The sequence below is a fragment of the Apteryx rowi genome, unplaced genomic scaffold, assembly GCF_003343035.1.
Source record: "Apteryx rowi isolate R43461 unplaced genomic scaffold, aptRow1 scaffold_33, whole genome shotgun sequence".
In the NCBI taxonomy this organism is placed as follows: domain Eukaryota; kingdom Metazoa; phylum Chordata; class Aves; order Apterygiformes; family Apterygidae; genus Apteryx; species Apteryx rowi.
Genome location: NW_020449752.1, coordinates 3,993,663 through 4,017,768, shown reverse-complemented (window position 1 = coordinate 4,017,768; position 24,106 = coordinate 3,993,663).

Sequence of the window (24,106 nt, the reverse complement as noted above, 5' to 3'; positions counted from 1 at the left end):
AGAAGGGACACAGTGACACACGCAGCCTCAAGGTCCTCCTTGCACATTTCTCCCCCAACACCAAACTAAGCCAAGAAACAACAGAGAAAGTTGGACTCTCCCAAATGACTCCTCTGCTCACTTCGCTCTGAGAAATGTAAATATACAAAACGGGGTTTTAGGCCCACTTACAAAAATGTAACTAAATGAACTAAATGAGCTGCAGAAGACCACAGAAGAAACCAGATGAAGAAACTAAGAGATGAACTTTTACCAAGCCTACGGCCAGCTTCTAATAACCACGTCACCCTTTGGGCCATGAAAAGCTTTAATAAGGAAGCACAAAGTTCCAACTATCTGTTTGAACTTAAACATCCTCCTCAGAGGATTGCCAAGACCTTTAGGAGGGGAACAGCAGCTTGCTGAGGAGATCAGCCTGGGGCAGGAAGACTTATCCAGAGTGCAATGGCAAGCCAGCTGAGGTACCAAGAAGAGAAAATATTTACCCAGTAGACAGTAGATATATACAAAACAGCTATACACAAAAACAAGGTCTTAACTCTTGGCTTCACCGCTGAAGCATCAACATCCCTTGGTACTAAGCGCACTGGGACCGTGGGACACGGCTCCTCTGCCCGCTTCCTTTCACAGAGTGCAATTTAGCACTCGAAGCTTGTTTCTTCTGCACGCCCAGCCCCAGGGCTCACTGAGCGGCGAGGGCAGGCAAACCTCACAGGGCAGCAGCGCACAGCAGCAAGCAAAACAAACCCCGGACCTGGCTGGTGCATGCGAGAAAAGGGAATCATATGGTTGAAGAGAAGAGTAATTGTAGCGGAAATTCAAAATCACTTCACTGAGCCCATTTTGTGCAGTCGTTTCTGCCCTTGTAAATCAGCAGCAGCAGCAGCAATTTATTCCTAAACAACAACAATCCTGAACGGGGAGGAAAATGAAATAATTGTGTTTTGACCAGCTTGAGACAATTCCTCCGCATGTAGATACATATTTATAAACACGGGTGTCAAGTGTAAAGGCATTCCATCACGCTCATTATCTACTTCAATGTGCCCATCAGAATCGATAGTCGCACAGCACAGCGAGGGCAGCAGGGACTCTTCCTTCAAAACTTTGCCAGGAATTTGGTATTCACAGCCAGAGCTCACAGAAACCGAAATAATTAACCAGTGCTGCAGGGACGCAGCAAGGCCAAAACGGCCTGCACAGACCTCTCCGCCTGTGCGGCCTAGCCCCGGGCCAAGGCTCTCCTCTTTTTGGCATCTTCTGACCCCACCCCAGCTATTGCAGCCTTGCTCCTACCCACGCGTATGCATTTACCTTAGCTCTGTCTTTGCTTACAGCAGTCCTTACTTCACACTCGTAGACCCACACACCATACCCCGGGTGTTACGTGACCCAAAACCAAGTTCCAGATCTCCACCTGGATTTTAAGGGATACCCATRCAAGGATTAATCTAACAATCGCTCTGTGCTGATGAATCAATCAAAACAACTGAAACTATTCTGTTTGCATATATGAAGCTGGAGCATGAACCGACTTGATTTTTGAGCAGGATGGAATGGAGGAGAGTGTCTAGGGAAACTATTTCAGGTTTTGCACAGCCTACAGCATCGCTGGCCCAGACAGCCGGAGCTCAGCCAGTATCTTACAGGTGATCACACACAGGACCAGTAAAACTCACCTCCGCTCACAAAGCTCATGGTCAGATCTCGAATCTTGTACCACTTAGACTGCAACAGTGACGGGTACAACATCCATAACAGCGGCACCAGGTGGATTTACCCCGTGACACACGACATGCTTATCACGTGGCACTCCTGAAGAAGGCACAGTCCCACACTGCCTTGCTGCAAAAAGGGTGCCAGACACGATATGGGTGGGGACAAGAAACAGGTTGTCTTCTCCAGGCCTTTACAAACCTCAGACTCATCAGCTTGCAGGGGATGTAACTTCCTGCATTGCCTTTGGCAATCTTACGCCACTTCATCCCTTGATCAGAACATAATCAGTTGGGGAAAAAAATCTGACATAAAACCATGTTTCCCTTTACCACCCTCAGGAACGTGCCTGTCAGTCCGTCTCACACGTCACTCTGCAAATCCCCGGGTGATTTGGGGGTCCTTTAGCCTACGAGGTATCTTACTAATGACACAGACAGTTTGCGCATTGTAGAAGAGAGAAGCCAACAGCAAAGACCCATTTACGGAGGGAAATGAGAGTATGCTACATTTGAATGACAACTCTCAAGGTACATCAATCAAAATGTTTTCCAGTGGAATATTCTGCATTTTTCCCCAAAGTAGTTGGCATATAATGAAAACAATGTCAAACTCTGTCTCAAAGTTTTCTGCAGAAGACCTCAGTTCATCTTCCAGCAGTCTCTACTCCAGGTGCCTGACTGTGTTTATGATCCCCACTAGGCCAAGCAGCCAGAAACCTTCCAGCCTCTTTTGTTCTTATTGATTTCACTAATTATTATCTTTAGTTTTAACCTGCTTTTCTTAAGCTAGCTTGACAGCCTTGTTGGTCCATCAATCAGTCTCTCCTAAGTACTTTTGAACTTCTTGGCTAATCTCAACCAAACTTGACAAGGGATGATGAGACTCAATGCTGAAAAAAGAAAGAAAGAAAGAAGGAAGGAAAGAAGAAGAAAAAAGACAGCAAGTGACCTCTCTCCCTGCAACTGAAGAAAATATTCCCTCATTGACTCTCAGGATGCAGTAGTAGTTCAACCATCAGGAATCAACACAGAAGGGAGTCATGGGGAACCAGCCATCACAAGCTCTGCYGCCAAGAGGGACGCACAGCCTCCTCCCACGTCAGCAAGGGTTTCTTATTTCTGCACCTTGTTATAAGAGGGAACAAAGTGCCAGGCTCATAACAAAAACACAGCATTGGCAACAAAATGGTGAAAGGAAAATGTAACTGAAATAAATGGAAAAAATGTCATTAGGACATTTGTTTGAAAAACGTAATATAGATACAGGATACAGAAGGGCTGCTGGGGGAAAAAAAAACCCATCATCATCTTGATTAAGATTCAAGTGCAGTGGAATATCAGAAACATGTCTCCTAAGAGAAGTTTGCCCTCCGAGCCTGCTGTGCCACAAATCTCAAAATAGACGAAAGAAAATTCCGATATATTTTTTCTCCTTCTTTTCTTTCTAAAGTCTGAAAACATCATGTTATGCCATTTTGACCTTCAAGTTTTACTTCCACTATAATGAGCCCCAGGCATCCTTTTAGCAGGGTCCATTAGCAAATCTTTGACGTGACACTCGTTTCTCTGGCCTCCGAACTAGGGCATCTTCTTAGTGTTTTGCAGGGATAGTCCACAAAGCTCCAGTCTTTTCAGCCCTCAGAGCCTGGCTGAACAAGCCAGAACGTGCCCAAGTTTAATGATGCAGTGGGCACCAGAGCACCAGGGAGATCTTTTTATTGCGCTGAGGATGATGGATGACAGACTGATGGAAGAAACYAAGGAGCATGCTGTTAACCAGCGGTTTGCTGGTGCAAGCTATGGGGAAATGCGCTTCAGATGGTCACTTGGGCTGAGATGGGGAGATGAGTCAGGGCATCACTGTGTGAGGAAGGGCATGCAAAGAAACGGTAAAGCCAGTCTTTGCTTCAGATAGGTCCTGGCCTAAGTAGGGACAAGGGGTGAATTCAGCAAAGAACTGGGACTCGGAAGATATGAAGCAGCAATGAGACAAGGGAGAAATACAACCAGGCTGCTCCCTCCTGAGGCTGAGATGAATTTCTGGACTGCTGGAAGTCCAATATGGTAGCATGCACTCCTGTTAGAACCAACATCGTGACTTGGTCCTTGTTCTTGAGATTATTTCTGTGAGAGTTTGTTTTTGAGCACCCTCATCACTCTCCTGCCCTTGCCTTCCGGCTCTTGGGGATGCTTCAGTCTCCTTTCCAAGGTGTTCAGCCTCCCTGTACCAGGTACCTCAGCAGCTAGCGCTGGCTTCTGGATTGTATTCGGAGGCAAGATGCTCAAAGTGCAAACCACAATTATCTGAGATGGTTTTACTGTATGCACAGAACACAAAATCTGCTCTCCTGTCTCCCGTTGCTCCCCCAAATTGATGTTTCAATAAAGGTGAGAATACTTGCAAACAAACAGAGGGTTGTATTATTACTGTTGTCGCTATTTAAGTTATTAAGATAATTACTTTGCCAGCTTTGCCACAACAGTGGCTTTCACTAGCTGATAATGCTGCTCACCTTACAGTTGCGCAGACAGATAAGTGGGCGAGATTTACACGGGGGAAGACAGACAGCTACATTACCTGGCCTGATAATTTGCACTTCCAGAGCCTGACTGGAGCAAAAAAGGCCACCGCCTCTTTTCCGACCTGCTTGTTTTTATGTTCACTCTGGTTTCGCTATCAACTAAATGCACTCAAGGGTAAAGACTCCTCCAGGTCCTGTGAAATGTTACTACTGCAAACACAACATCTATATTTGCTGCCAAGGCGATGGCTAATAACATTAAAATGGAGCATGGGCTCTCTGTAGCAGGACGTGGCAGGCTGATGCATCTGCAAAGTGGCAGGAGCAGGAGGGAGGGGGAAGCACGATCCACCTGGTCCGCGTGACACAAGCTGGGGGTTTTCATGCCGAGAGACTCCTGTTCTAATAAGGAGACGACAAGGACACATCTATATCCCAGCCAGGCAGCAATAATGACAGAGAAACCCGGTAAATGTGAGCACAGTTTTGTTGTGATCTTCATACGTGGAAGAAATTACAGTTTGAGATCACAGGATTTCTCCTAGCTGTCAAGACTAAGTTGTGCAGAGAGCAAAAGTCTTCGGGATGACCTTTCCTAGACAGATGTAAGAGTTGAGAAACCTATTACTGAGCATAAGCCAATTTGCTTTGCAAGTGTAAGTGGCAATTTTCCTCCTTAAATACATTACAGTGGAAGGTAAATGGCTATAAACACAAAGTTGCTTCGCACACCCTCCACAGAGAGCTCTCCCCATGTTACGAGCTACAATCTTAAAAAATACTGTTGTGACACTAGCAAAGCAGGACACAGCTGTTTTCAGCTAGTGACTTTCATGTCTAGTTTTTATTAAAAAATTAATAATATCCACAGGGGGCAATGCCTTCTTAACATAACCTTACGCAGCAGGGTTTTTATGCAGCTCCAAAGGCTGGGGGCACATAACAAACATGGAGGCAATGAAAAGGGGAGGTGGGTTGTGCCGCCATAAGGGAGGCCAGCTCTACCTTCCCACCACTGCAAGCCCTCGCGCCAGCCCCAGGAGAACTTGCTCTCACCATCTCGACGTGGGAACCGTGGCCACCAAGAAAAAGATGTCTTCCCTTCCCAGCTGCAGGTAGGGCTTCCACGGGGTGCTTTGCAAACAAACCTGAAGACAGCACTTCCCCTTTCCAATTAAACCCTCTAATTAGCATCTCTCTTAAAATCGGTGTTGGAGTCTCTTCTTCTCAATCAACTCATTGGTCTTTTCCATCCAACACCTGCCTCCAGCTATAGCACAGTAACTCCAGACAACCAAACAAAAAGGCAGGGTAATATAACATACCTCAGAGAATATAATCCTTTTCATCTATTATTTTGGCCTGACATTTCTGTTCATTAGAAGCACGCTGTGTATAGGCACCGTACATCTTCATTGGGAACCCACCGTTTCTATTAAATGTAATTATTTCTCCCTGCGGCTTGCATGCTAAAGATGGTTACTAAAAAGCAAGTGGCTGCTATGGAAAGGTATTGCAAAGCTCTCGTTATAAGTGTGTATGGCAGCAGCATCCACAAACCCCACCTGAGATTAGATACACAGATTTTTGAGGTTTGCGGGACCACTGCAATCAGCTATTTTGACCTCTGGCCTCAGCAGCACATTAGGGCTTCCCTGTGTTAAAGCCTGCTTGAACTGTAGTAACTAGATGTTAGGAAAACATCTAGTTTCCACTGAAAGATTGCCAATAACCAAGAATCTACCATAACCCCTGACACATTTGTACTGAGTGCTAATTAGACTCCCTTATTAAAAAGTATATTGTTTATTTTCTAGTCTGAGCTTGTCTGGAAGCTTCAACTTGCAGCTACTGGGTTTTGTCACACTTCTGATGGCCAGACCAAAGAGCTCATCTTCCTAATTCTGTTCTCCCGGGGCCAAGTTGTCCCTTTCTTTCACCTCTGCTGTGCACAAGATATTTTCCAAATCCAGAATCAGGAAGAGAAACTGGGTATGCCAAGAGCTAACTCTATTTTCTTTTTTTTATGATCCAAATGATTTCCTACCATGTAACATTATTTTCTCTAAAGCAGTTACTTTATTTGCAAAGCTGCTTCCAGCTTGACAAAAACAGAAAACATTGACAAAGTCATTTTTAGGGAGGTGGAATATTCTCTTCTGACATTTACATTCCAAAAACTTACTCTGCCTTCTTTTGAAATGAAATTTTATTTCAAAAGTAAGCGAAAACCATAATAGCACGGCTTGCACACATTGAAATGAAACACTGTAACCAATCTGAAATGATTTTTAATTTTTATATTTCACAACATTTTCAAATGTCAGCTTTTCACCTCGACTTGAGATTAAATAGCTGTTCTTGAGGATCRAGGGGAGCCCAGATAAACTGTTTCAAGAGGAATCTTAACTTTGAGATGATCAGAGTTAGATGAGATAAATTTTACCCTTGATACCAGGGATGGTCAAGTACACAGAAAAACACCGTCCATGAGTAGTTCTCTGGCACTGGGACTCATCTGAGCCTTTAAATTCCCAGAGCCTCAAAGCTACAAGAGCAGTTCTGCGCTTACTTGGCTGAATATCTTTATTCAGCTCTAAATGCACACAATCAGCATTAGCTTGATATATTCCAGCCAGTAGCGACTTGGGGGACTAACTCGAACAGGAGACTTCATGAATATTCCACAGACTGACATTTGTTTGCAGTATTTGAATATTTCCTAATAACTGGGGGGAAAAAAATGCATACCACGAGGCCAACTCATGAATGCTTTATAAAGTCAGGACTCCCCTGAAATATCATAAATGGCAAATACTACTTGCTGCGTATAAATATACAAAAGCTTTCAGCTTTTTCGATACTGCTGACCCCTTCCCTCCACTGGGAATCCCACGTGAGCTCCTTCTTGCCCCCGGTTTGAGAGGCAGCATCACCAGCTCCAGCTTTCCAGGATGGAAAGGATGAAGTGGCCAGGACTTCCCGGCACTTCTGACACCTTACAAGCTGTAGCCCTGCAAGATGCAACTCCGTGATCTCAGATGTACGCAGGCATAGATTAGTTTTGTTAGTATTAATTCTAACCTGGCCATACCCTTAGCTTGTTTGAGTGATCCAGCACTGAAAAGCTTTGGGGGTTTGGGGGTCTGCTCTATCTCTTCTCCTTAACTTTATAAACTTCACTCCCCCCAAAATAACTTTTAGCCTATGACACCCTTAGCACTTAAGAACAAGGCAAAAAATATGCTCAAGGTAACAGCTATCATTAAGCCTATGTATATGTATTTCATCTAGATTCTCCTCAGTGACCCATATTTAGAAGAGACCAATACTTCATCCTTTTTCCACCCTTGGCCCATACTTGTCGAGGGCAACTGAAATGGATTTTCAATTGCTAAACAGTTTTCTCCACCCTTTTAATCTTGCTGGCCTCRTTAATTCTTTTATGAAGTCAGATGATCACTCTCTAATGTTAATATTTCTTTGTGCTGAAGAAGTACTGGGATTACTCAAAAATCTCTATTACCGCATATTCTGAAAAGTGGGGGATTTTCAAAAACTGTTCGGCACTGGCCTAAATCTGCCTTTCAAAATTCCTTCATGACCAAAACAGTTGTCCAAAACACTTCTTGTTGTCTCAGCGGCTTCGTAATTATGATTGGGCTGTCTCACTCGGAGCAGATGGGTTCCAGCTAAAGGATTAATCTAGTGATGTACAGGGAAAGTCAGGAAACTCAATTCCTCTCAAAATACTCAGAAAGCACAGAAAAGCTTCAAAGTCGCTTGAAGCAAGCAGGACAGGTGGGATTCATTTACCTACAGATATCTAAAGTCAGACACTGAAGAATGAATCAGTCACCCGAGATTTCCTTTAAAGTCAAAAGAGAGAAATGAGCACTTTTAGCAGGCAAAGTCTCCTCAAACGCCTATTTTCAGACAAGACAAATCATCATCTGAGGTTGCCAGCTTCTCTCCATTGACTACAAAAACCCTGGGAACACAAGCTTCCTAGCTCACATCTAGGTGTCCGATTTTTACATCCCACCCAGAACATTAACAGTCTTTAGTAATACCAGTATAACAAGAAATACTACCAAACGGCGGGGCATGCCTTACATCAGTGCTGTATTCTATGTTTTCCCTGTATTCCAGGCCCAATCCTACCATGTATTTATGTAGGATATGACCATCTCTGCCCTGAGCCGTTATCAGCAGAGATATGCCGCTCTAGCCAACTTAATGCAACAAGTCAAGGATTAAGTCACTCCTGGCACATAAATTTTATGCTGTAGAAATCTATGCCTGCATCCTGGTGAGGACGTCACAACGGACCCCTGGTTCATGCTGCTGCAGCCAGGTCCTGCGACACCAGGGGAGGCTCAGCGGGTATTTTGCTCCTTCCTTAAGGCTCAATCTGATTTCGGATCTGCCATTTCCTACTACACCCACTCAGAAATATTTGACTAATTAGAAGCTCAATCCTGGAAACTTATTCAGCAAAACTCCTCCAGAGTCTTCAGTAGGAGACCTGAACTTGCTGACCCCGACTATCGTGTTCCGCAGGTTGACAATACGCTGAATAAACAGGTATTTGCCTTCTTTCTTGTCCGATTTCTTTGCCTTCGCTTATAAATCAATTTTAATTACAACAACAATGACATCAGCAACAAAATTGAGCCAAACTGCCTGGCCCATTCTTCTCGCACACTAACTATCGCAAATTAAACGGTGAATTGTATTGCGCTCAGGGTATTGTCATGCAAACGAAGAAAAACAACTTGCTTTCCAATTTCCTCATGCAAATATAGACTGAACTGTTGAGACAGAGAATATATTTTGCCATCTCAGTGGTTCTGCAGAAGATAAGAGGAACTGCAAAAGTTTTGCAATTTGTAAGCTGGCAGCTTATGAAATAAATAAATTAGAACACCACCCTGCAAAACCAAATGTTTAAACAACATTACAAGCAAACCGTCAAGGTCAGCAAATAATACATTTAAACAATCTTGTATTCCTTTTGCCTTTCTGCTATAAGACTGTGCTATAATTTATGGGTTTATTTCCTTTTCAGACACATTATTTGATACAGTCTCAGACTCCAACGGAATATTTAAACTAAGACTTTCCAGCCTGGCCTAGGATGAATGCTATTACACCAGCAGAATGGTGTCCTCTACCCACAAGCCATTCCCGTATCTCCCCACAGTAACACAGGCAGTACTGCAATAGCAGGTTTTGTGAAGTTACACTCCTTCCCAATAATAATTCTATTAATCCGGAAAAGACGAGCAGACCTGGCTTGCATGTGCAACACCCACCACAAGAAGAAATAAACTTCTGTAGATATTCAGAAGAGCCAAAGGAAAAAAAAAAAAAAAGCCCAATATTCAGCACTGAACGCCCAGGCCTGGCAATTATTTTTTTTATCTTTTCAGGACTAAACGAAAGCCCGAGAACAATTGCACAAAAGCCTGGGCTCTCCTCCCAGTCTCCCTCTGTTTCATCTCTATGGCTCCAGTCCTCACTCTCTTTTATTCCACATCCAAGAGCAATTCTTGCTCTTACCCGAGTTATCTCAGTGCCCACACGGCTCGTGTAAAGGCTGAACTACCTGACCTGCACAGAATACCCCTCATTGGGTATGTTTTCGCGCTGCATCACCTAGAGCCGTGGACAACGAGACAGCTAAACACCGCCGACAGCTGCACATTTCCAGCTCCACGTGGCCTGGCTGGTTTCCGTCCTGAAGTCACCCCACACCTACACACTTGGATCCCCTTCGCCGGAGACAGCAACAGGGGCCAAAGCCCCAGCAAAGAGCCGCTGACCCACCAAGCAAGCGAAGGAGGTGTCACGTCATAACGTTTCTTCCTGGGCTGCCTCTTCCTCCTTGAACGCAATTCCTCCCAAACAACTCAGATTTGCCCCGTCTGGTTGGCGGGAGACGCAGTCTCAGCTTCCGCCTCTCGTTAGGGTTTGGTGAGAGCGCATTTCCCCCCCACCTTGATTACATGTTCGGTTGCTCTGGTATGCTCTGCTGCTAGGAATAAATTCACGTCATTCTTAATAACAGCCCCATTAGATGTGGTAGGAGGGAGCTAATATCGAGCCGCAGACCATAGCGGGCTCGCAGAGGGATGGAGGGGAAGGGAGGTTTCCGCAGAACAGCTGTCAACCCCATTTGTTTACCAGGGACTAAAAGCATGTAATTCACAACTTCTGTAAGCTGGAGAAGTTATCATTTGAAGTTGTTGCTCTGCAGTAGCTTGACAGTCTAACAATACAAAATAAATCTATTCACGCTGCTCTGGCAAGACCAAATCCTTGGAATGTGCAGCAACAGCAGAGAGCAGTGATAAGTTCCTGTAACTTACAGCAACTCAGTGCTGTCCTCATTACCATATATTATCTTACTGCACACACAAAAAAACCTTTCCAATGGACTTCACTGTTGCAGAGCTTTTATTCCCTCCTCTGCCTTAAAGCTGGAAGTACTTTGTGCAAATCCAGAGCCCTGCCGCTATCTCTGGGTTGGATGTGCCTGAAAGCTGCAGTGTTTTGGCCAGTTCTCTGGCCGGTGCATTGGTGTTAGCAGCAGTTTCTGGAGTCTGGTAAAGAGGATTTGCAGCTGGCCATCCTGCTCTGTAATGCACAGGGGCTCAGCACATCACCTCCTGCCCAGGCTCACCGTGCCAGCCCAGCCCAGACAGGATAGGGCTTTGTAGCAGAACGGTGGCTAAAAGGTGGGAGAGAAAGTCCTTCCGCATCAAAGGGAAGAGCGGAACCTAGACAAATTCACTTACTCCAGAGATGAGGCACCAAATTAATCAAAGTGGACAGGAAAGAGAACAATGCGCTGTGTATCAGTGGGATCTTGGATGCACCACTGTTGATGAGAAAGGACGGCAAGACATCTTCATTTCACCTGCTCGTGCTTGTGGAGACAGATGCAGCACGTGTCAGTGCGTGTAGACTTGCTCAGAGATAACAGATGCCAATAAAGATGCCTCCAGCCTGCTAGCAAAGCCTGCCTGATGCCCCTTTTTTGCCTCTTCTCCTGCAGCTTGTGCATGATGGAGCTCCGCCTAGTGAGGTGGRAGATAACGGAGAACCCCTGTACTCAAGTTCAGTCCCAGACGCTGCTGTGGATTTGCTGGGTGACCCCATGCAAGGTGCTCCGAGGTCTCCACCTCAGCATCCTTATCTGTAAAATGGGCATGAGGATACTTATCTCTTTGCAGAAGGCCCAGGTAGGAAAGCATTTGACTGAGAACAGAATTTGACCACTAATCTTTCCTACAGAGACTTTTTTTTTTTTTAATACTCCTTTTTGTAGGAAGGTGTAAAGGTATAAATCTTGGACGGGTGTGTCCATGCCCACTGCCTCGCCCAGCATAAGCCCTACTCCGTTGACTAAGAGCGGAGCTGCAATGCTTTACAGCAACTGAGGATCTCAACTTACAGACACACTCGTCATCAGGTAATCAGACACAAAAGTTTAGCTGCAGGGCCTTTACAGAAATAAAAAATGTTGTCTTTTAAAAATTGGCTCTGGTTTTCCAGCTTGGGAAAGCTGCTCTTCAAGGATGCTGTGCTGAGCCCCTACCCAAGCGAAAGCATCCGCTCTTGCTCCCAAATTGAGCTCGAGTTGTTATGGGAGCTGCACGCATCCTCCCTGTGCAACTCAGCAGAGACAGCAACTAGCGTGAAGGGTACGCGAGTGATTTCCTTCCAAGCCGGAGGATGCAACAGTAAAGACTCAAAGCATTAGGCTCAGCAGCCTGATAAAGCAAGTCTGCATCTCCTGTGTACGACACATTTTATGATTTTATTTCCTCCCCTCAAGATGAATTTGTGGATACAAAAAGGTTCTAGGCAGACGGCCCTGGAAACTGAGGTTGGCCATTTATTAGCAGAGCAGGGATAGCCCAGTATAATGCAGGCTTCCCGCTGCCCTGCTCACGTCTTAATTTCCAGACAGAGCCATAGCACTCATCCAGTCCTTCCCTTTCCTCCTATGCTAGCTGGGGGAGGACTGTTTGCCACAGTATGTTATTCAAGCCAATTTTAAGTTACCCAAACAACTGACATATGGAAAAGATTAACAAAGCTGTATCAAGGTGAACACAGGTGCTGCCAAAAGTGAGAGTTCAAGCCAGCAAAGTGCCAAGAAGCAGCTCATCTCCAAAAACCCTGCCTGGGGAAGGGCTGAGTTTTTCTATTTGGGATCTAGGGTTTTCTTTTCTTTTTCCTTTCAGCAAAGATTCTGCCTGCACTGGCGTGTGGCACACGCAGAAATTACTGCCTTCCTCAGGAGTCCGCTTTAGGGAGTTCCCGTGGCCACTTTAGTGAGTGACATCTCTGCAATCGAGGGCCACATGCTAGTTATGGTCTTGTATCACAAGCTTTTATCCACCAGGAACTGAAGACTCTCAGCTTATCCCCTTGCATCTGAACCAACCATCTCATGCCAGCAGCTCTCAGTAAATCAGCAGGATCTAAAGTTGATGCTTAAGTGCTTTTCCCAAATCGGAGTCCAAGATTGAGAGGTTAAATTAAGTTTGTTTTTCCTATCTATTCCAGCAAGTGAGATCAGGCTGGGAAGCACTCTGCCAAAATCCACAGTGCTACGGTTCTCAAAAGAAAGCTGGGGGAATCTCATCCAAATTCTCTCATCCTCTGAAAACAAGCCACAAGACGTGCTTCTATTCGTGCCTTCCATGCAAACACAAACTTTGATAGCTCTCAAACCGCAGTTCCCAAAGTTTCTAGCCGATGCAAATCTGAGAGATTTGGGGTTGGCTTGTATTTTAATTGAATAGAGTTTTCTGTCTCTTAGTTAGGGGATCAGCACACGGGTAGCAATTCTGAATTCATTCCTCTAGCTGGATGCTCAGTAAGCAGGTGACATCCTTAAGCGTTTCTTGACAGGCACTTGGAAATATAATGCACCGTGGGTTCTATTTCCTTTCTCTTAATAGCATGCAAAGCTCAGTTTTCAAAAGAATACGCTAACACTTTAAGCTCTTTTTGTTAGTATAAATGATAATGTAGTCAACACAAGGGCCTCATCTCTCCTTGAAGTGAGTATAATTCCTATTCACCTTAACACACATGCGTCAAGCTAGAGAATAAACCTTAGACAAGCTTTCCTTGAATGGGCCTCATTGAAAATTTTGCTCCCAGAGAGAAGCTGATGAAGGAGTAATTGAACCTGTCCTCTCCTGGATAGCCAAAGAATTTAGGCTCCTAACACTTAGCCGTCCTTAAGGAGCCTGATTACCTCTGCACATGTTGGCGCCTCTCAGAATGGATTTATCCTGTCTCTAGAACACATGTGCTGAAAATATGAGAAGCCCTTCGATATGGGAAGAGAGGAGGCGTAAACACCCTACAGCTTTTTCTCCCTCCCGAAATCGTTGTTCCCTTGTTTTCAGTGCACGGGTTCCTTATCATACCTGGTGTACACACAACGCCCTGACAGATGCAGGAACAAACCTGTCGCGCCGGCGTGAGATTACAACGGAAGGATCAATTCCCTGCTGTCAATTCCTCCGTTTCATTAGCTGCTGATTGGGAGGCATCAAATCCTGTCTTCTACCAGTCAAACCCCTAAACAAGACAACACCGTTCCAAACAACTGCCAGATGTCAGCGACTGCTAGGAGATGGGAAGGCGAATAACAGTTTTCAGAGAAGCTCAGCTGTTCCCGGGGGTGGCCAGCGCCCCAGCATGACATTTCGCACACAGGGAAAGCTGTTCTGCAGCAGAGTCAAAACTGGGGGCCACTAACTAGGCTGGGGGTCGACCAGCGCTCGAGAAACGTTGAGCACGCGATGACAGGAGGCCACGTTTCTCTGCAGCGTCTCAAATACGAGCAACGGGCAAGAACGATCTCCGCAAGTTGTTAGTAATCTCCAAAGATTCTTCTTCCTTAGCAGGCGACAAGGAAAAATTGGGCCTGAAGGAGAAGGGAGCTGGAATTGCCGGAGGTGGCCTGCCTCTGGGACGGGGCAAAGGGACAGCGCGAGGTAAACCCTCACTGAACCGTCTCGCTTCCTTTCCATGCCTCTACGTCTCACTGAAATGGCCCCGGAAAGAAGCTACAGGAAAACAGCCCACCCTCTAATGGCTCCGCACGGCTCAGCCTTTCCCAGGCTGGGGAGGCACTGGCTAGATTCCTTCGGCAAGGCTAAACTTAGCCACGTTTTTCCTTAATACACCAACTGTCATGACTGCCAATTCAGTTCCTTTCATTGAGATTAAAATTCATTTGTAAAAGGAGAAAAGCAAAAAGGGCGAAAAAAAAAGAGGGAGAAGAAAAGAAAAAAGAAAAGGTATTTAATTGGTAACTGAATTCCTCATGAAACAAAGAGATGGATTCATGCAAAGAAGAATAGGGAGAGCTGTTTTGATATCTGAATTTTAATGACTCCATGGCATCCCTATTTGTTATGTATCTGCTTTCGAAATGTCACGGCTGGCTCTAGTGGTAATTACTGAATTTCAACATTTATAGGAAAGCAGCACATACAGTATGGAGATAATTGCCCAGTTGGATAGTTATGAAGGATCCAGGTTTTTTTCTTTTTTTCCCCCCCTCCCCTCTGTGGATACAGAATTTCGGTAATTATCACTAGAGCCACTTGTTAAAAAATCAGAAAGCAGGTAAACAAACACCAGTGTAGTTTATTCATTAAAATTCAAAAAACACATCATCATATTGATCTTGAAATTACAAACTGCTGCATCTTGCAAAAAGCACCGTCCTTAAGCTCTGGCAACATTTAGCATTGCTGTATATCATACGACGAGACATTTTCCTGACGGGAATTGTTATGTAATAAACACTGTTGTGTGGCATTTGCAGGTAAAAAAAAATCGATAGGTAACCAGGTTATAACACTCGCGATGATCGGACCACAAATCACAAGACTTGGGGTGGAGCCGATGGTAGCATGAAGTTGGGTATGGACTCCCATGGACCAAATCCACCAGGGCTGCAGGGTTTTCCTGCTCCCAGTTCTACTATATTCAGCATATACCAGACACGCACTACGGGCACAGTCCGTCTCCGGGTGTTCCTGCATCTTTACCGTGCAAAAATCACAACACCCAGGGCAGCTTAGCTCCCGCTTCTGCCAGTGGCTGCCCTCAGCAGCGGCTTTCACCTGTACAACCCTTTCCTCTTCTCTCTGTAGGAAGCACTATTTCCATCTCACAGACAGGAGGAAAAATAAATAAATAAGTAAATCAAGACACAACAAAACAGCCTTGATTTCATACAGTGTATCACTATGAGGGCTGTGATGGCTCTCGATTCTGCATCTTGCACAGCACACACGCACAACCCAAACAGTCACAACAGCATTCAAAGCAGAGACTAAAAGGTTGGCTCAACACAAAATTCAGCTTCAGCTTCAAACAGCCCAAGGTTTTGCGTCTTCAAAGCCTGGGATTTTGGTTTGTCCCTATCTTTAATCAAAGTCACATATAAAGAAAACCTATCTACTTAGAAGTAGGGATGTCTTAGAAGTAGGGGGCATGGGTGCGTGAAGGTAAACACACAAATATATAATTAAAGGAGCAAAAGCTAACGAGAGAGAACCCCCAGGCTTTTACAACAACAGAAAAGGAGAAGACCATTACATATACACAGCAGATAAGTGGATACAGCACACATAAGGGTGACAGAGGGAAACTGGAGGCAGAGGAGGATARGAAGCCGACACTTACAATATTTGCTTTTGCAGCTGTGTTCGCAAATGAAGAGGATGAGGTTTTGCCTAAGTCAGGGATCAACTCCCCAGGGAGAGGAGAAGAGGAATTACGGAGTGTACAGTTAACACAAGAAGTGGTCAATAAAAGCTATGAGGAACTTAAAACTGACCCAAAGCATTAGGGATCAGATGGTAACACATGCACATGGGACTTTGCAAGTATGGAAAGCAATGACAAAGCAGGACTTCAGTCTCACGAATGTCCCTTAAAGCGGGTAAGGCAGGAAACGCAAGAGTGCAAGTACATGGATGTTTGTACAAGAACCACCACTGATGCCTTGAAGGCCCCATTACTCTGGCATCCCTTCCCAGTTTTGCTACCGATGGTAAGATGGACTATTCTAGCTGCTAACAGCAATGTTTTTGTGGGAAGTCACTAATTTCTCTGCTCTGAGCACTCATCTTGAAATGCCCTTCACAACTTTATTTGTACTGATGGAGACTTTGCCTCTCCAAAAGAGGATCAAGATCCAGCTGTCTCGAGCGGTGCAGCAGCTACATTTTATAYATCTTTTGGAAGCGCTGGGCCTGAACCTGCTTTTTCAAGCTATCACTCAAAAGAGATGGTTCGATGTAACCAAATACATCTTTATTTAGGACCAACCACAAGCTTACACTTGCCTTAAATACACATGTGAACATCACCAAACCTAAAGGGGTGCCTCCTTGAATCTAGATCTTAATGTGTATCTGGGATATGCAGACAGAGCTGCCAATCAACTGGAAGAGGAGTATTTATTTGGAAGCTAATTTTTAAAGGGGAAGGAAAGGCTGGAAAATGCCCAGGTTCATTAAGAACAGTCAACATGATCTCATGAAAGGCAGATCAATCCTTATTAACTTGTTGGAAGTCTTTGAAGAGATTACTTGACTCAGTGGACAAGAGAGCTGCACTTGGCATGCATCCCTCCGATGGGCAGGGAACATCTGACAAAGTCTAGCCTGTGAGGCTAATACTAATGGCGAGGGTCTGAAGCTCCTGATGATGATGAAAGCAAGCAAGTGGGGTGCAAGGAAGAACCACAAGGACTTCTCACAGGGAAACGGCTGGCCCTGAGATAYTGCATGAGGCTCACCAGAAGGTAGGTAAGAAGGAGCAGGTTTTATAGCCCATACTGCCCACAACTCACAGGGTAATTTAACTGTTTTACCATCTGGCCTGGACACACCTGTTCGTAGAGTAAGAACAAGCCTTGTYTGCTTTATTATACCTCCCAGCTTTCTGTCTAGCCCACAACTCAGCTATACGACTCCCTGGCAGGACTAAGCATGCTCCTCCTGCTGGAGTCAAAGCTAAAACTTCTGCTGGAGCCCAGAGAACAGAAGTCTGGCCAGAAACATTGATGAAAAGGCTGAATGTGAAGTATTATGCACAAAACATAGGGCCCCAAGTGTGGACATCCTTCCCCCTCGTCTTGGAGCTCTCATTCCAGGTCTAGTGACCCATGGCATCTTGGAAGTATGCCCCAATGCTACTGCAGAAGAAATGGGGAGTGGGAAAGTAATAACCAAGTAACATTGTAGAAACTTAATATCACTTAGCTCTCATTAAGGATGAACGCTATCCAGATGAAGCAGTCTACCGGGATAATGAGGTGTGCAGTGGAGGAGGCTGGGAGCCTGCCAGACAGTGGGAGGATGCCATTTCCTATCATTTTTCATTGGTAGAATTGATAGTTGTGCCTCCAGCCTCTCCCCCAATTACACATTAATCCCAATTAAGGGAATCTCAACTAGTCTACTCAAGGAACGAAAGCGTTGCATGTCTCAGCTATGATAGGGGAACTTTGCCTCTGAACTCCTGTAGCTGTTGGACTGGAAACCCTCGCTCTACCTGATGCGCTGTTCCAGGCTCCTCTCTGTGCAGTGAGGACAGATCATTTCTTCAGTCCCGTGAGGGCGTGCACTGGACAGACAGGAAGCTGTGTGTGCGTCTTTCCCCCTTCTGCTGCGTAGCCRCATACCCACCTCTGCAGGAAAACATCTACAACCCTGGAGAACAGATGATGCTCCAGCCCACACCCTTCAGATGGCTGCTCGGTCCCAGGCAATGTCTAGATCGTGGTTTCCTGTGTGGACAGCATATGCCCTCCAGTGAGACAGTGGCGAGGCTTGTGGTGCCCAGGTACCGCACTGACGGATATATCACGGGATAGAGGACAAACAGATCTCACGCATACAACTCATTAATTTGACTTCGTACRGCACACCCCTATAAACACCCCTAGGAGAAACACTGTGCTGTGAACTCGGATCTTAGTAGACAACAGAGACTCTCTATCTCACACTTGAATAAATACTCTAATCACAGAAAAAGCTTCAATCAGAGCTTACAACAATCCCGCAACACAAATCCATACAACTCAGGCTACATTAACGCTCACAGTATGACTTGTTATCCACAAAGGAAATGCTGCTGTGTGATAATGAAGGCATTCGATTGGGATTTCTAGAAGAGCAACAAGAACTACCTGGTTACTAGAGCATGACAGTCGAAGTCAGGATGAACGAGCCGTTGATTGCTTAGATCCRGCTAAGTCATCTGTGGCTCCATTTGTGAGTCTTCATTTGCCTACCACCACCATCTTCTGGCTGGGATAACCATGAAGACAGGGCAACATGCTGTTAAGTGGAGACTCTCCTGTTTTTCTGAAAAGGCCTGGGCTTTCCAAGTGTGGGAATCCCATGACTGCATTACCACTGTTGCCATGAAATTCAAAGCAATCACAGGAYGTGGCAAAGCAGAAGTGCTCATCGCAAGACGACCGTTACCTTGATTAATTGAGGTAGGATGAAAGCTGTATGGGGCAATTTTTAATCCCTTCTTTCAAGAGAAATAGCTCACCTCTGCGGGTTTGTGAGCCCACAAGCATTAACGGTCTTTTAYCCACCTCAGATTCTTCATTATACCACATTGGCATTTCCTCCAGCACGGGGTCAGAACTGCATTGCGCAGACTCATCGTCTGTGCAAGAACAGCATGAACTCCGCAACAGAGCTGACTTTCTCGCTTGGAGTAAGGTTAGGAAAATTCATGGTTTTGCCTGACTTGAAGCTGGGAGAGAAGAGGACATCGTATGACCTGACCTCTTCACTGCTGGCTGCAACTGCACTTTAAAAGACAGGCCTGCCTGTGCACCATCAAACATCAGCGTTTCATCTCACCTTCTTGGCTTGGGATGTAAAAAAGCTCTTACAGGGACTAGGCTGAAAAAAAGCCTAATTTTCTTGGCAGCTAGAGTCCAGATTGGAAGTCTTATTTCACTGTTTTCCTACTACCTTTCACTAAGAAGAACGGAAAATGCCAGAGAAGCTTGAAAAACCTCTTGTTTTCATGTTCTCTGCCACAGAAGTCAGAAAAGGACTTTCATCTTCCTTCAAGGTTTATTTTAGGTTAGCTGTACTGGTGCAGTTCAGATCACCCCCCAAAAAAGAGAAATAAATTATATCCATCATTAACAGAAAAGAATTTGAAGTTGAGTGAAAGCAGAYAAAGAAAGCAATACTTCTCCAGACAACAGCCACAGGTTTTCCTTATTTTGTCTGCACAGAGGTATAACAGTCGGAAAACCCAAGGGGCACATTTACAGGTGGTCTCCATTCACTGCCTGTAAAAAGGGTATGCATCTCCCCAAAACACCAGCTCACTTCTATCAGCATATGTCAACAAGAACATGACTTTGCCTAGTTTCCAGAGGAATCAAGGGCTTATATGGACAACAAAGGTGACAAGAGTTAGAATAGTTAATGCTAAAGGGAAGCAGCTTGGGAAGGAAAAGAAAGCCTTCAGACTTTGGGTCTTAGAGCAATTTCTAACAGTTAAGAGTTAGGACAAGACCTGCCTGGAGGGTAGATGACCCTATCTACGCACTGCAGAATTTTCCTCAGTCTTCCTTATAAATATCTCATGCTGGCCACTAGCTGTGATGGGATGCAGTGCAGAACAGGTCACAGGGCAACTCCTCGGGAGCACCATAACTGACTTTAATTGCCTTCCTTACTGGCAGCTTAGCAGAGAGGGTTGAGGGCTGAAGAGGCCATCACAACCGTCTGCCCTGTTCCCAGCAGCGAGCCCAGGCCCAAACACGAGCGTGTGCACTGGGGCAGAGGGTGTGCGTGGGGAGTAGCTCTCCCAGTCTATTTTTTCCTGGGAGCCACACTGGTCATGGCATAAAACGGTCTCTCCCTCTTCCCCCCTAGTTGCTACAAAACAGAAGAATGCTCCTAAGACAGGCACTGCTACACAGGGTAAAATATTGCATCTGCAACCCCACATCACACCTTTCTCATGCAATTAGCTCTAAAAAGCTTTAAGCAAGTGGTGAAGCACCAGGTGAATAGCTGACGGGGGCTCTGCCTCATATACCTGTAGGTGTCTCCCCCCCCCCCTTTTAATATGATCACTTCTCTAAAAATAAAATCAACTTGACACTGATTAGAGCTGAAAAAGCCCACCAGACCAGTTCTCCATGTGCCTGACTCCAGGGCTCCTTGATCAAATTGTTTTCCTTTTCCACACTGATCCTAGTGAACTCCTTCCACTCAGCTCGTTTTGCCCGCAGGGGACAGGGCTGGAAACGGAAGCACAGGTTTCCCCTCGGCATCGAGCTGTCAGAGCTGGCTCCATGAGCATCACTTCTGTGCTCCTGCTCTTCGGGAGCTGAAACACAGCTTTGGAAATGGAAATGAAAGATTTCTTTTCTCCTCTCCCTCCTCTTTCCTCTTCCAAGCCTATAACAATATGGAGATGGAGAGTGCTAGGCTGGATGAAAATACGAGACAAAAAAATTTAATGCTATTTCAGCTAACTCAACCTTACAATGAGGTAGGGAGCCTCTCCAAAGGGGTAGCTTGTCCCTGACCCTAGCAAGAAGAGGCAGTGAAACACGGGGCTTGAAAACACGGAGGTTTTTTTCTCCCACATGAAGCGAGTCCTGTCTCTATTAACAGATTTTTCAGCTACAGTGGGACATGACAATTACCTACCATAACCATCCTTACTGTCTCCTCCTGCAAAAACCTGCTCGCTTAACCCTTCAATCTCCTCCCTGAGCACGTCCCTGCTGTTATGGCCGGCTCCCCTCCTCTTGGGGTAGCAGGCAACAGCGCTGGGACATGACAAGAGCCTCCACGATGCGGGGCTGTGTCCATCAAGGATGGTCAGAGCAGGCCAGTGATCCAACTAACCACCCATCTCCCCCCAGCCAGAGGGTGGCTCGGGCCACCACGTTAAAGCCTGTGCTGGCAGGCTGTGAGTGCGGCTGGTTTCCACTCGGATAAAACGTAGCCTGGCTTTGCCTGCAAGGTGCTGCTGGGGGAGCCTGCAGAAAAGGAAGCGGTATCGGGAGGGCCGGCGCAACGATCGCAGCGGGGCGTCCAGGCATGTCACCTTCGCYCTCTGACAGGGCGCAGCCTCCCTGCGAGGGCCTGGCCAAGTCATCCAGGGAAAACTGTGCACTGCGAGCACAAACACGTGAGGCTGGGATGTGCTGAGATACCGCACTGGGGGAAGACAACAGATAAGGGCCATGGACAGCAGGGAGAGAAGATTTATTACCCTGTTTTTGCATATGAAGCAAGCTGATAGACTCACTTTCCCGGAGTAACGCAGGGGAACAGTGCTATTGCTGTAAAATGAGATTCATCCCAGAGCTTTAACTACCAGACCACCATTACTAATGTGATACAGCAGTAAAACTTCTCCACTTCCCACTTTATTTACCTTCCAAAATTCTCAGATCCCCTTATCGGCTCACTAACAGTCCAGGAGGGACACATTAGTTTTCACTGTGCCCTTCATAATTTGGAAGCTCTCTGTCAAATACTTCACTAGGTCCTTCTCCTTTCCAGGCTGATCAGCCCTGGATTGTAAATGAGGTGAGTAGCTACAACAGTTGCTGCTTTAAGAGCTCGGGCCTGCAGCTCCTTCAGGAGGGTGGGAGAGAGAGGGAAGAAATAATGCATTCTGCTGCCACTGTAAATCAAATTATTCCCCAGCTTACATGCAAAGCCCGCTCATGAATTAACCACCTCTTGCTAATCACTCCTACTTGATATTTATCATGGGTACGTTTCACAAGATGAATCTTGTCACCAGCTCTTGCAGACAGTTGCCAAGTCCCATGAGCAGCTGCAAATCTTCATTAATAAAATTTTTGGGTTTGCTTTGTTTGGGCTGGAGACTGCCACTTCCCATGCTGCTGCCCAGCAAATATGAGGCAGCATCGTTACCRAAAACTGCACGCAAAAAGAGGCTTGGAAATTTTAAATGAAAGCAGATGTTGAGAAATGCCATTATCCAGCACATGCTACAGTAAACAGCATTAACATTTCTAAGCGATGGGCCTTGGAAATTGGACATTGCAAGCAACGCATTTGCAATTAGCGAGGGACTTCTTTTGCAGCTTTCTACAGGTGCCTGGGTGATGTGTTCATACCTGCTGCCATAGGCTGCATGCCCGGCACGGATACGGAGCTAACTCGGTGTGAGGGATGAAGTCTGAGAGCTCTTCAGCTGCAGACTCCTGCACACCAGCAAGCAGCAACTGCAGAAACCTCCTCAAGCCTAGGGACCTCTTCAGTCCCCTGACTTCAGACTGGACCTCCCAAACTCAAGAGCTAGGTGCTTCCTTTGTCCAGGATGCAAAAAGGCAAGAAAGAAGAGTTATTAAAGGGTTAACAAGACTATCCCAAATAGATCAAGCAACTATATAAAGACAGCAGAAAAGAGCTGAAAAAAGCACAGAACATATTCCCTTTGCCGCTCTCAAAATCGCGCATGAGGGCAGGCAGCCGGCACTGAAGCTGGTGGTGTTCTCAAACTGATCCTCCGGCTAGTTCTTGYTGTATTTCTATTAACTATTAACACACATCGTGACTTAAAATGCCAATAATAATGGGCAGAGGGAGCTAAAGCAACCCTCCCAGCTAGTCAGGGGAGCTGGGATTTGCTTTGAGACGGATTCACTTCAACAGCAAGATGAGCATGGGTTAAAACCCTGCCACCAGATCCTCTTAGGTGCTAGGTCTGGATGCAGAGACATTAGCAAAGAGCCAGATGAAAAGCCGCGTTCCTRAGCCCCAAAGTTTGGGTAAAGGTTTCAGTCTGGAAGAGAGCTTGCGCCTCAGGTTTACGGTCACCCTTTCAGCCGTCCTGCCTTTCAGGAGGCTTTGCTGTTTACTGCCAGAGTCTTCCCGCAATGGATCAATTCCTTTAAGAGGTCAGCTCGCTCTTGTTAGGTCAGCTCGCTATTCTCCTCTCAGTACTCGGGTAGTCCCTGCTTTCAATAAGCTAGTGCCTTTCCAACACGCTTTATTATTAAGACCACTAGCGTATTTCATTGTGCTCCTGTGCGTGGAGCAACATCACTTTTAACAGGAATCTGGGTGAATAGTATCCTTTCGCAATACACCCAACACGCTTTCTTAGGGTCTGAATTAAACCGAGCAGAGCCAGGGAATTCAGAGTTTAAAGTCACAAACGCTGCCTTTAAATCACAGTAATGTTTCTATGTGCAGCCAGGAACAGTCTCTTCCCTCTGCTGTTATCCTAATAATAGGATCATTCAAGCGTTCTTATCAAGGCTGCTCAATGCTTTGTTCTGACCATTTCCAAACAGCGCCTATTTGTCAGGGCGCACCGCTCCCTCCGAAACAGCAGCAACGCCACATCTGCAGAGCTTTGCTTCCCCACCGGGCACCTCCTTTGGACCCTACCCATCCTATAGGCCTTACTGAGCCTATACAATGCAATTGGAAAGGAAAAAAGAGACATGAGAGGAGGGGGCAACATGAGCAACAGCAAGAATGAAAATCATGTCTCTCACGTGCAACTCCAGCTGCCTCACTGTAACTCCCTTCCCTTTGCTATCAAGCAGGGGTCTGCAGGGCTCTCTCCTGTATTTACTTGCCTCCACACTCACCGATCTCTATGAACATTGCATACGCCTTCACATTGCACCTACTGCTTAAGTGGAGTACCAGYGTTCCCAGCATATTGGATGGACAAGCCAATTACTTTCCCTAAGGACATGGATGGGGTTCCCCTGCTCACCAAGCTTCATCTCAGAGGGGGAGTTAGTGAGAA